This window comes from Schistocerca cancellata, chromosome 3, assembly GCF_023864275.1.
Source record: "Schistocerca cancellata isolate TAMUIC-IGC-003103 chromosome 3, iqSchCanc2.1, whole genome shotgun sequence".
Classification (NCBI taxonomy): Eukaryota; Metazoa; Arthropoda; class Insecta; order Orthoptera; family Acrididae; genus Schistocerca; species Schistocerca cancellata.
Genome location: NC_064628.1, coordinates 30,302,039 through 30,316,503, shown reverse-complemented (window position 1 = coordinate 30,316,503; position 14,465 = coordinate 30,302,039).

The following is a 14,465-nucleotide window of genomic DNA, read 5'->3' as shown; positions in this document are numbered from 1 at the left end:
TCCACAAGAGGTTGAAAAAGGTGTATGGAGATGCTGCTGTCTATCGCAGTGCAGTTAGTCGGTGGGCAAGCAGGTTACGTGATGAAAGCGGGCACGGCAATATTGAGGATTGTCCTCGCAGCGGCAGGCCTCGTACTCCACACACTCCAGACAATGTGCAGAGAGTTAACGAATTGGTGACTTCTGACAGACGCATCACAGTGAACGAATTGTCACGCTACGTTGGGATAGGGAAAGGAAATGTATGCAGAATACTGAAAGTGTTGGCGTTAAAAAAAGTTTGTGCCAGGTGGGTTCCAAGAATGTTGACAGTGGCTCACAAAGTAACAAGAAAAACGGTATGCAGCGAACTTTTGGAACAGTGCGAGAATGGTGGAGATGAATTTCTTGGAAGAATTGTGACAGGTGATGAAACATGGCTCCATCATTTTTCAGCAGAGAACAAGAGGCAATCAATGGAGTGGCATCATGCAAATTCACCCAAGAAAAAGAAATTCAAAACCACTCCTTCTGCTGGAAAAGTTATGGCTGCGGTGTTTTTCGATTCCGAAAGACTCTTGCTTGTGGACATCATGCCAAGTGGAACCACCATAAATTCTGATGCATATATGACGACACTGAAGAAACTTCAAGCTCGACTGAGTCGTGTTCGACCAGATCGGCAAAACCAGGCTGTTCTGCTGTTGCACGACAATGCACGGCCACATGTCAGTCAAAAAACCATCATGTAAGCGATCACAAAACTCGGATGGACGACACTGCAACACCCGGATTACAGTCCTGACCTGGCTCCATGTGACTATCATCTGTTTGGGAAACTGAAAGACTCTTTTCGTGGAACAAGGTTTGAAGATGACTCCCTTGTGCACGCTGCCAAACAGTGGCTCCAAAAGGTTGGTCCAGAATTTTACCGTGCGGGTATAGAGGCGCTGGTTCCGAAATAGGGAAGGCAGTTGAGAGGGATGGAAAATATGTGGAGAAATGAAAATATTGTTCGTTAAGGATGTATCTACACACTGTAAAACTTTCAAACATGTAGAATAAAAGATGGATTTAAAAAAAAATAGTGTGCATTTCTTTTGGAGTGACCCTCGTACTAAATCTTAGGGATGATTGGTCCACAGATCTTGAGTCGTAATGTAACACTTGCCAAGTTGGTCACCAAGCTATAAAATTATACGACATTTCAGTATCCTCGTTATTTTGCAGGTTCTCCTACAACTGGCTAGGTAAGTCATTTCAGAAGACCGTCTTATGACAAGTGCAGACCACTCGCAATGAGGCCATGCCTAGTTACGCACTGTGGTGTTCAAGTCAGCCTTTGGAGTGAGGACACTAATACGGATGTATCGATTTCTCTGCAGGGCCGGCACACTAGCACAAGGGGTTAGTTTTAAGCGGCGTACAGGCCCGGATACGGGGTTTTGTTTTTTGATAAGAGAGCGGGGCGTGAGCTGGTCAGTGAAGGAAGCGTTTTGCTTTTTGAGAAGATAGCCGAGCGATCGCTAATAAGTGAAGGATGCCTGCGCCTGTCGGTCATATGCTGGTTTCCACCCCGGAGACACACAGGTCGCGGGGCACGCAGTTTACATCTACATCCATACTCCGCAAACCACCTGACGGTGTGTGGCGGAGGGTACCTTGAGTACCTCTATCGGTTCTCCCTTCTATTCCAGTCTCGTATTGTTCGTGGAAAGAAGGATTGTCGGTATGCCTCTGTGTGGGCTCTAATCTCTCTGATTTTATCCTCATGGTCTCTTCGCGAGATATACGTAGGAGGGAGCAATATACTGCTCGACTCTTCGGTGAAGGTATGTTCTCGAAACTTTGACAAAAGCCCGTACCGAGCTACTGAGCGTCTCTCCTGCAGAGTCTTCCACTGGAGTTTATCTATCATCTCCGTAACGCTTTCGCGATTACTAAATGATCCTGTAACGAAGCGCGCTGCTCTCCGTTGGATCTTCTCTATATCTTCTATCAACCCTATCTGGTACGGATCTCACACTGCTGAGCAGTATTCAAGCAGTGGGCGGACAAGCGTACTGTAACCTACTTCCTTTGTTTTCGGATTGCATTTCCTTAGGATTCTTCCAATGAATCTCAGTCTGGCATCTGCTTTACCGACGATCAACATTATATGATTATTCCATTTTAAATCACTCCTAATGCGTACTCCCAGATAATTTGTGGTATTAACTGCTTCCAGTTGCTGACCTGCTATTTTGTAGCTAAGTGATAAAGGATCTATCTTTCTGTGTATTCGCAGCACATTACACTTGTCTACATTGAGATTCAATTGCCATTCCCTGCACCATGCGTCAATTTGCTGCAGATCCTCCTGCATTTCAGTGCAATTTTCCATTGTTACAACCTCTCGATACACCACAGCATCATCTGCAAAAAGCCACAGTGAACTTCCGATGTCATCCACCAGGTCATTTATGTATATTGTGAATAGCAACGGTCCTATGACACTCCCCTGCGGCACACCTGAAATCACTCTTGCTTCGGAAGACTTCTCTCCATTGAGAATAACATGCTGCGTCCTGTTATCTAGGAACTCCTCAATCCAACCACACTATTGGTCCGATAGTCCATATGCTCTTACTTTGTTCATTAAACGACTGTGGGGAACTGTATCGAACGCCTTGCGGAAGTCAAGAAACACGGCATCTACCTGTGAACCCGTGTCTATGGCCCTCTGAGTCTCGTGGACGAATAGCGCGAGCTGAGTTTCACATGACCGTCTTTTTCGAAACCCATGCTGATTCCTACAGAGTAGATTTCTAGTCTCCAGAAAAGTCATTATACTCGAACACAATAAGTGTTCCAAAATTCCACAACTTGTCGACGTTAGAGATATAGGTCTATAGTTCTGCACATCTCATAACCGCCGCTGACCAGAACACATGAGAGTGCTGCATGCTGTTGCTGGCCCAACGGGTCGTGGTGCGGGGCCTGTAGAAGGCACCGTGCTGGAGCCGTGGTATCGCTTTCGTCTCCGCCGTCTGATTAACGGTGGTAAGTCACCGGATGCTCCATATCGAGTAAAGTTTATTCAGGGTGACTGATCTCTTGAATTCATTTGACGGTTAAGGTGTCAAGCGACAGACATGAAATAAAGGCCGTTATATTGTTGAAGCGAGGAATTGCACGTTGCGCTTATCGAACGCATGGATACCAGCATCCGCTCTGAGAGCATGCACCTATAAATACCCTTCCCTCTTTGACACTACTGGCCATTAAAATTACTACACCACGAAGATTACGTGCTACACACGCTAAATTTAACCAACAGGAGGAAGATGCTGCGATACGCAAATGATTAGCTTTTCAGAGCATTCACACAAGGTTGGCGCCGGTGGCGACACCTACAACGTGCTGACATGAGGAAAGTTGCCAACCGATTTCTCATAGACAAGCGGCAGTTGACCGGCGTTGCCTGGTGAAACGTTGTTGTGATGCTTCGTGTAAGGAGTAGAAATGCGTACCATCACGTTTCCGACTTTGATAAAGGTCGGATTGTAGCCTATCGCGATTGCGGTTTATCGTATCGCGAGATTGCTGCTCGCGTTGGTCGAGATCCAATGACTGTTAGCAGAATATTGAATCGGTGAGTTCAGGAGGGTAATACGGGACGCCGTGCTGGATCCCAACGGCCTCGTATGACTAGCAGTCGAGATGACAGGCATCTTATCCGCATGGCTGTAACGGATCGTGCAGCCACGTCTCGATCCCTGAGTCAACATATGGGGACGTTTGCAAGACAACAACCATCTGCACGAACAGTTCGACGATGTTTGCAGCAGCTTGGACTATCAGCTCGGAGACCATGGCTTCGGTTAGCCTTGACTCTGCATCACAGACAGGAGCGCCTGCGATGGTGTACTCCACGACGAACCTGGGTGCACCAATGGCAAAATGTCTTTTTTCGGATGAATGCAGGTTCTGCCTACAGCATCATCATGTTCGCATCCGTGATTGGCGACATCGCGGTGAACGCACATTGGAAGCGTGTATTCATCATCGCCATACTGGCGTATCACCCGGCGTGGTGGTATGGGGTGCCATTGGTTAAACGTCTCGGTCACCTCTTGTTCGCATTGATGGCACTTTGAACAGTGGACGTTACATTTCAGATTTGTTACGACCCGTGGCTCTGTCCTTCATTCGTTCCCTGCGAAACCCTACGTTTCAGCAGGATAATGCACGGCCACATGTTGCAATCTCCTGTACGGGCCTTTCTGGGTACAGAAAATGTTCGACTGCTGCCCTGGCCAGCACATTTTCCAGATCTCTCTCCAATTGAAAACGTCTGGTCAATGGTGGCCGAGCAACAGGCTCGTCACAGTACGCCAGTCACTACTCTTGATGAACTGTGATATCGTGTTGAAGTTGCATGGGCAGCGTAACTCGCGGATGACCGCTCTCACCTCCTTCGAGATGTTCTGTTTCAGTGGTGCGGCCCTGGTGGGCGCACGGCACTTTTCAGGACGTATTTCTTCTGCTTCATTGGCTGGCAGAGTGCAGGTGGCCTGCTCCACACTGCTTATAATGTCCACAATCGGTAGAGATGTCGGGGTCGGGGCGAAGTTGAGTCCTTGCTGCGTCACTGATCGTTCTTGCTGTAAGGTTGATGACAATACGCTTAGGTGGTTCTGTCGTGATACAAGGCGTTCAAACTTCGATGTCTTCTTACTCGTAGCTTTACTGCGTACGCCGCCTGCTTATTTCCAGGTGGCAGCGTCACCCCATTCCCATGATATGGGAGATCTGAAGATATCCTGATACGGACATCCAGATGTTTCTTCGAATATCATCCAGGCAGCGGTGAGGACCGCCCCCAACGGCGGCAGTAGGGAGACTGCAGACCGCAGTTCAGACCCAGGCGCCGCTTCCTCCCCCCGCCCCCCTCCGCCCCTACCGTCAGTAGCCGCCGCGCCGGCCGCACCGAAGGCACCAGGAGAGGGACGGTGGAGGGGGTAACGGCTAGTATATATAGGGCGCCGAGAGGAACAGCACAGCATTCGTCAGGAACCACCTGAAGATGGCAGCGTGTACGTCTGCCGAAATATTGTGGAGAAATTACGACGCTACCCGGTCGGATACCCGAGAACTGTTCAAATTCTTGAGAGCTATTTTTTCCCGCTGCCAGTTTCAGCCATTTGTATAAATGTGGATACGTTACGATAATTTGGCACGGGGCGAGGGCACACTGGCGGATTACACTAGGGGCTGTCTCAGAATGTTTACTTCAGCCAGATGCGGCTGGGTAGACGACATTTTCCTGAATGCGTGCCACTAAACCATTGTCTCTACAGCTGGGTAAAAAAGCAGCATCACATTTAAATTCAGAGAACCTCTGTATATAGTAATATTGCTATTTCTCTGTTTATTTGTATTTAATCCATTGTTGTTAATAACTAAAATTAGGGTTAATATTTTTATAAAGCGGTAAAACTTCGTCACATAGTGTAATGTAAGTTGTGGCTACAAGCCATGCAGTATAGTTTCGAGTTACTTACAGAGTGGTGTGTCAGTTACATTTTTTCGGTTTAAAAATTTTGAATAATTGAATGCCACTCGATGCTCAACTTAGATAACTGGGTTTTGAGTTAATGTCTCAAACAGGTTTCTCATTGCAGCCATGGAATATATGTATAAAGTTGTTTCATAAAAACATGATTAAATTATTTGCTGTTTTAGAGGCCAAAGTCCATTGTTCCTTCTTGAGAATCATTTGAAAATTTTCGTAACTGTTTAAATTATTGTTTGAGGGCCAAACCCAATTGCCCTGTTGAAGGATTTGTTCGAAAATATTAACCATCCACAGTAACTGTTTGTTCAACGTATTCAAAAGTTTAAGAAGCGCCCGCATCTCGTGGTCGTGCGGTAGCGTTCTCGCTTCCCACGCCCGGGTTCCCGGGTTCGATTCCCGGCGGGGTCAGGGATTTTCTCTGCCTCGTGATGGCTGGGTGTTGTGTGCTGTCCTTAGGTTAGTTAGGTTTAAGTAGTTCTAAGTTCTAGGGGACTTATGACCACAGCAGTTGAGTCCCGTAGTGCTCAGAGCCATTTGAACCATTTTTGTTTAAGGAGCTCCGGAACGCCCTATACTTGCAATGTTAAAATAACGCTTATAAATTACATCTTTCCTCACAAAGTATTTGAGGTAGGAAGTTGAACTTTTTACAGATTATTTATTGGAATATGGGCTACAACTTAACACAGGGATTTTACAAAATTTTAGTTCAGTTATTAAAGATGATTTTTTTTTCAATTGTAATGAAAATTCACAACATTTTTTTGCAATTTTTTATTTATATATTCAAAAATGTACAGTTTTTTTGGAAAAAGGCTGTGTTAAATTATGCAGAAGGTACTGTGTAACATTTACTGAAAGTTTGAAACAAATATGTTTGGAAGATCCTCAGAAAACATGTAATTAATATGAGAAAGTAAAAGTTTTGGGAATCGAGCGACAAAGATTGGATTAACTTTTTAGTGCATTCCAGGTCCATAGGATGGATTATCTTCATCCTCTGCAAACTCCTCCTCCAGCTTCCTCTTGTTCCTCCTCCTGTTTACTCTTGCTTGTATTTCTAGACTCTTTACAGCCCTGTCTGCAGCCCGAAGGCGTTCTTTGTCTAAAGCAAGCATCGCTCGTACCATGTCAGAACCTATCTTCATTCCCATATTTCTAAATACCTTGCACCTTACAATGTTGCCATCCTTCAGAGGATTTCTAATAACTACTTTTAATCATTATTATACTTCAACAAAACAGAGACTCTAGAAACAGAATTAATTACGAATATTTTCGAGATAACGACAGAGTAAATAAACATGAAACAATCGACAATCACACCAGCGATATATATTGAACCATCACAGGTTAGCCACAACACATACTTTATCTCACATCACTAAAATGTACCTGATGAACACGGACGTTAATAATAACACCGTTTGACAGCAGTTTAACAGCGCCACAGTGGGTCATGCCCATGTAGAACACATTTCAAAAAAAATTTAAAAATAGTTGTAGTCTTCGGAATTGAATAAATTATATATCTATTAAAAGGTAACAGTCTGCAGATTCAGAAAACGCAAAAAAGTAAAAATTGAACTTTTCATGATTTTGAGCCTTTCCGGAGCCCCTTAACCTTGCTTGGTTGGAGTCCGCTGCTCGCGGTTTAGTGGCTAGCGTTGCTGCCTCTGGATCATTGGGTCCCGGGTTCGATTCTCGGCCGGGTTGGGGATTTTCTTTGCCCCGGGGCTCGATGTTTGTGTTGTCCTCATCAGTTCATTGTCATCCTCATCATTCGTGATATGGGTAGATTGGACTGCGTAAAACACTGGAGTGGGCAAAAATTGGGACTTTGTCCGGGTGGTGATGACCTCGCAGTTGAGCGCCCCACAAACCAAACATCACTGCTTGTTTGCAAAAACAAAATGTTCAGTTAAAGGCTCATGGCTTACTGCTCAAGGATCCCTGCATCCAAGCTAACCTGTGATGTAGTTAACTAGCAGCATTCCATTGATCTTCACTTATTTTCAAAAAACTTAGCTTGTGTAATATCAAAGGTAGGCCAGTTAGAAGTAAGAAAGTTGTAAGTTAAGGGGCTCCGGAAAGGCTCAAAATCATGAAAAGTTCAATTTTTACTTTTTTGCGTTTTCTGAATCTGTAGACTATTACCTTTTAATAGATATATAGTTTATTCAATTCCGAAGACTACAACTATTTTTAAATTTTTTTTGAAATGTGTTCTACATGGGCGTGACCCACTGTGGCGCTGTTAAACTGCTGTCAAATGGTGTTATTATTAACGTCTGTGTTCATCAGGTACATTTTAGTGATGTGAGATAAAGTATGTGTTGTGGCTAACCTGTGATGGTTCAATATATATCGCTGGTGTGATTGTCGATTGTTTCATGTTTATTTACTCTGTCGTTATCTCGAAAATATTCGTAATTAATTCTGTTTCTTGAGTCTCTGTTTTGTTGAAGTATAATAATGAGTAAAAGTAAAGTTATTAGAAATCCTCTGAAGGCTTTTAAGAAAAGGAGAAATGTTGGAAAGCCAAAGGTATGAGTTATTACTGTAAACAATAAAGACGATAACTAAGAAAGTATCGCCCATATGTAACGACGCAGAACGCCTTCGGGCTGCAGACAGGGCTGTAAAGAGTCTAGAAATACAAGCAAGAGTAAACAGGAGGAGGAACAGAAGGAAGCTGGAGGAGGAGTTTGCAGAGGATGAAGATAATCCATCCTATGGACCTGGAATGCACTAAAAAGTTAATCCAATCTTTGTCGCTCGATTCCCAAAACTTTTATTTTCCCATACTAATTACATGTTTTCTAAGGATCTTCCAAACATATTTGTTTCAAACTTTCAGTAAATGTTACACAGTACCTTCTGCATAATTTAACACAGCCTTTTTCCAAAAAACTGTATATTTTTGAATATATAAATAAAAAATTGCAAAAAATGTTGTGAATTTAGATTACAATTGAAAAAAAAATCATCTTTAATAACTGAACTAAAATTTTGTAAAATCCCTGTGTTAAGTTGTAGCCCATATTCCAATAAATAATCTGTAAAAAGTTCAACTTCCTACCTCAAATACTTTGTGAGGAAAGATATAATTTATAAGGGTTATTTTAACATTGCAAGTATAGGGCGTTGCGGAGCCCCTTAAACTGTTTCCGTATATCTAGGTCATTAAAGACAGAATAAAGACATGCTCATAAGCAAATAAGAAACGAATTTGGCTGCATATTTTCGAAGTAGCCATCATTTTCGAAGTAGCCATCACCAGAAAGCCGAGTGGGAAGTAATTGCCACCCTGTCTAGTGATACGGAAAGTGGAAATGACGGTGACAGTGAACTACGCTTGTTTATTCTAGTCTGTCACACTGGCATAGATGAACAAAGAATGCCGTCGTACAACTGTGCAAAACTGCTAGTACTGTATGACAAACGAGTGCACAAAAAATGTAACATGAAAACAGTGCATATCACCTAAACTCCTACATTCTTTTGGGCCAACATTCATACTTTTATAGGCTTTTAATTTAGAAAGACATAGGTTCCGAGGTTGAGGCTCGGTGTGTCATACAGTTTAAATCTGCCGGGAAAGTTCTTATTGTGTATTTAAGTTGATAGTAAAACAGTTGACTTAATGCTTTGATTGCTGAGGCATGTGTGTGGGAACAAAAATGAAGAGTGGTCTAGAAATAAATGAGAACCGACAGGCCAGTTCAAGATTTAGTTACTATTGAGGGACCACATTAAACAGGTGGTTCAAGGCAGGTAAGAATTTTGGTCCGTTGATGAAGGCCTCTTCTCGAATTTTTCTGTTTCTTTTACTTTTTGTTTGATTTTCAGTACTTATTTTCTATCTTTATGTTTCACCGTAGACATCCCTTTTTTCAGCTGTATGTCATTTTTAATATAAATGTAATTGCGGTTTGTGGTTTCTTCTGCATGAAATCGCAAAAAGCAGTTCTGAGCTCTGTCTTACTTGTGCCTAAAAGATTACGAATTGGAGTTATGGAACTTCTTCAATGTATACTCTGTGTGTTTCTTTTAATACATTATGTCTCATGAAAAAGAAAAAAGAGTATCGTTTGTTGTTGCGTAAAACAATGGTATATTTTACCTAATGTGATTATTGAGGGTGTAAGGTGGCTTAATTATTCATGTAGCGCCACCTTACATATTTCATTCATGTTTTCATGCTCTGATAGTACTCCCCAAGTCTATTAACAGAATGAATGGGTAACTGAAATGTTCTTTTCATAATTCATACTATTATCTGCAAAATGCAAGTGTAATTCGACATCTTGCCTACGGTCAAGCTAGGGACTGAATTAGCTGTTCACTTTAGTTTGTGAGAAGCTGTATTTTTCCGTTTATTCGCTACAGCAGCCTAGCGGAGAAATGCGGCGTAGGTACGCAAGCATTCGACCTTCACCGCAGCCATAAAAAAAATGGTTCAAATGGCTCTGAGCACTATGGGACTTAACAGCTGTGGTCATCAGTCCCCTAGAACTTAGAACTACTTAAACCTAACTAACCTAAGGACATCACACACATCCATGCCCGAGGCAGGATTCGAACATGCGACCGTAGCAGTCGAGCGATTCCGGACTGCGCGCCTAGAACCGCTAGACCACCACGACCGGCCCGCAGCCATAAACGTGTAGTTTAACCAGGTGCAGAAGTATGAAACCTGAATTTGGCTGCAATAATTTTACGCTGTTATTTGAAACTGATAAACAATATTTTATTCAAAAATAATCTCTACTGCTGTTTATACATTTCTCCCACCTCTACGCCAGGCTACGAATGCCACGCCAAAAAAAAAATGTTCCTCATTTGAAGTGAACCAATCAGCGAGCAATTTTCGTACATTTTCATACAAACTGAAGCATTGTTCAGCGAGAGTGTGTCCCAGTGATGTAAATATAAGATAATCGGACGGAGCTAAGTCTGGAGAATAAGCCGCATGCCCTAGTATTTCCCAGCTGAACGCCTCGATCGTTTCCCTGACCCGTTTTGCTGTGTGCGATGGGGCGTTATCATGGAGCAACATGACTTCGTCTTGCCTTTTTCCATACTCCTGTCGTTTTTCACGTAATGCTCGATGTTGCTAGCGAGCAGTGTTAATGGTTTCACTAGGTTTTAGCAACTCATAATAGACGACACCCTTCTGGGTCCACCAAACACAGACCATTGTCTTCTTTCCAAAGATGGTTTGTCTGGATTCACCCATGATTTACGACGCTTAGTATTCTCATAACATATCCATTTTTTATCACCTGTCACTATTCAATGGATTAACGATATTCTTTTGTATCTGGCAAGCATCACTTCACATGTGGTGTTCCGGTTTGCTTGCTGTCTTTTATTCAGTTCATGCGGAACCCATTTTGCCACTTTCTGCACCTTTCCCGCAGCTTTCAACCGAAGAGAAACGGCTTTCTGCATCACATTCAATTGTTCCGCGAGTTCCTGTTGAGTTTGAGTATCATCTTCATCCAATAAGGCCTGCAATTCTTTGTCTTCGAAATTTTTCGGTGGTTTCCCGCGCTCGTCGTGTCTCATGTCAAAACAACCACTTCTGAATGTTTCGAACCACACGAAACAGTATATTTTCCCAAGAGCATGATTTCCGAAAGCTTCGACAAGTGTTCGATGCGATTCTGCAGCAGTTTTCTTCAATTGATAACAGAAAACCAATGCTGCCCGCAAATAGTAGATCGTAGGCACAAAACTCGACATCTTTAAGGGTTTGAAAAAGATACAGACATATGGAACTTGGGTTACTGTGTGCGCTGACATTCGTCGTCAGCCGTTACACGAAGCAGATGGCGCTGAAGACGCGGTTTCACGGGCTTTACGCTGATAGCTATAGGGAAATTCCGGTGGTGGTGGTAAGTTCCTATGGGACCAAACTGCTGCGCATAATCTAACTTAAACTAACTTACGCTAAGGACAACACACACACACTCATTCCCGAGGGAGGACTCGAACCTCCGACGGGGGGAGCCGCGCGAACCGTGAAAGGCGCCCCAGACCACGTGGCTACCCAGCGAGGCGGAAATTCCGGTTTCATACTTCGACACCTGGTAAGTGGTCTTCAGGTCCACTGCAGCCACAATCTTCACTGTAGAGATGGGCAAACTGAAACACGTAACTGTTTCGAAACAAATGAAACAGTACAATGTAATGTTTCGATACGCTGTTTCGAAACAGTGAAACAGTTTGTGTTTTGTAATCTAATAAACGTACACATTTGATCATCTTGAATGTCTACTGTATAAGTATGTCCATATAAACACAAGTGAGGTGCGAGAGCGCTAATCATTTCGCAGAAAGTATGAAACTATCACCTGGGCGTCTTGGCAGTTTCGTATTTCCTGCAGCAAATGCGCTGCTTTCGTGTTGTGTGACTTTCATCCTTTTCAATTGGCTGAGGACAGAAGAACCACCACGAACGGAACTGGAGGTAGGAGCAAACTGCAGAAACAACGGATATGCTACTGGGATTCCCACATTCCGTTAGTATGGGTAATATACCCATCCTGCTAATTTCCACGCACACAAAGGGAATCATTGTGGATAATAGGCACAGTCACTATAGACTCACAAATAACGCCAAATGATTCGAATAAATAACAAAATATAACAGAAAAAAATTTTGTCTTTCAAGGTGTTTCGAACCTTTACTATAAAGTCACCATGCTTCCCAGCCCTTCCCGTTCACCATTACACTATCAGTGATATGTCAAACAGATTGCTTGCAACTACACCTAGATCAAATTTGTGTATGTGTCTAATAACTGTCACTCTAAGCCTTTTTTTATTCAAAATGTCGTAGGCTTACTTGCGTTTGTTAATACGATTACTGTACATGAAAAGAGAAGCGTATGTTATAAAAAAAGTGTAATTTAATCGAATGATTTTCACATATTTATTATTTTGAATGGGAATAGTATGCGTTGTTTCATTGTTTGGTTAGTGTTTATAAAGCAGATGTTACGCCATTTCGTAATAGGACAGTCAGCTAGAAACGAAGCTTTATTTTCGGATATCTTAAGCTTTATTCTATTGCTTGTCAAAAAGAATTGGACACTCTTGAAAGTGTTTCAATGAAGTGTTATGTTGTGTTTCAGTATCTGTGCCGAGCCCGAATCTCGTACGACACAGAGCGGAATGAAACATCACTGTTTCGATACAATTAGTCCGTTCTAAGCGCAGGTGGACTGAAACAGCCTTATTTTGAAACAACGATACAGTTTCTGTGTCTGGCTCGAGATCGAATCTGGTGCGGTTATCCGAAACAGGGGCGGAATGAAAAACCACTGTTTCGAAACAGTGAACCACAGCCGTTCCGAAACACTGAAACAGTTCCACGTATCGATACACTGTATCGAAACATAGAAACAGTGGCCAAGTCTACTTCACTGGTTACACCTCGGAGCTGGCCACGTTCACGCGACGGAAGGTAAGCGCTGGGTGGATAGAAAGCGATCGTAGAAAGGCGCGATGCCTACGTGAAGGAATGTCTCCTTTACTTTCTTTAAAGCAGCCGTCGGAAAATTTCCGTGGGATCCGCAAGACACAGAGTCTCAACGACTGCTTGCATCGCGGCTTGAAAGACGGTTAGCTGCTGCTCTTGCCCGCACCCACAAAGTAAACACCAAGTCGCTCTGCTGCTGGAGCTCTGTCAACATCTTGAAATTTCATTGGGGCGGTGGTCGTAATCTTGGCAAACCTACGCTAATACTAAAATGTAGACTTTCACTGCCGGAAATACCAAGTCCGTTATACACTCCTGGAAATTGAAATAAGAACACCGTGAATTCATTGTCCCAGGAAGGGGAAACTTTATTGACACATTCCTGGGGTCAGATACATCACGTGATCACACTGACAGAACCACAGGCACATAGACACAGGCAACAGAGCATGCACAATGTCGGCACTAGCACAGTGTATATCCACCTTTCGCAGCAATGCAGGCTGCTATTCTCCCATGGAGACGATCGTAGAGATGCTGGATGTAGTCCTGTGGAACGGCTTGCCATGCCATTTCCACCTGGCGCCTCAGTTGGACCAGCGTTCGTGCTGCACATGCAGACCGCGTGAGACGACGCTTCATCCAGTCCCAAACATGCTCAATGGGGGACAGATCTGGAGATGTTGCTGGCCAGGGTAGTTGACTTACACCTTCTAGAGCACGTTGGGTGGCACGGGATACATGCGGACGTGCATTGTCCTGTTGGAACAGCAAGTTCCCTTGCCGGTCTAGGAATGGTAGAACGATGGGTTCGATGACGGTTTGGATGTACCGTGCACTATTCAGTGTCCCCTCGACGATCACCAGTGGTGTACGGCCAGTGTAGGAGATCGCCCCCCACACCATGATGCCGGGTGTTGGCCCTGTGTGCCTCGGTCGTATGCAGTCCTGATTGTGGCGCTCACCTGCACGGCGCCAAACACGCATACGACCATCATTGGCACCAAGGCAGAAGCGACTCTCATCGCTGAAGACGACACGTCTCCATTCGTCCCTCCATTCACGCCTGTCGCGACACCACTGGAGGCGGGCTGCACGATGTTGGGGCGTGAGCGGAAGACGGCCTAACGGTGTGCGGGACCGTAGTCCAGCTTCATGGAGACGGTTGCGAATGGTCCTCGCCGATACCCCAGGAGCAAGAGTGTGCCTAATTTGCTGGGAAGTGGCGGTGCGGTCCCCTACGGCACTGCGTAGGATCCTACGGTCTTGGCGTGCATCCGTGCGTCGCTGCGGTCCGGTCCCAGGTCGACGGGCACGTGCACCTTCCGCCGACCACTGGCGACAACATCGATGTACTGTGGAGACCTCACGCCCCACGTGTTGAGCAATTCGGCGGTACGTCCACCCGGCCTCCCGCATGCCCACTATACGCCC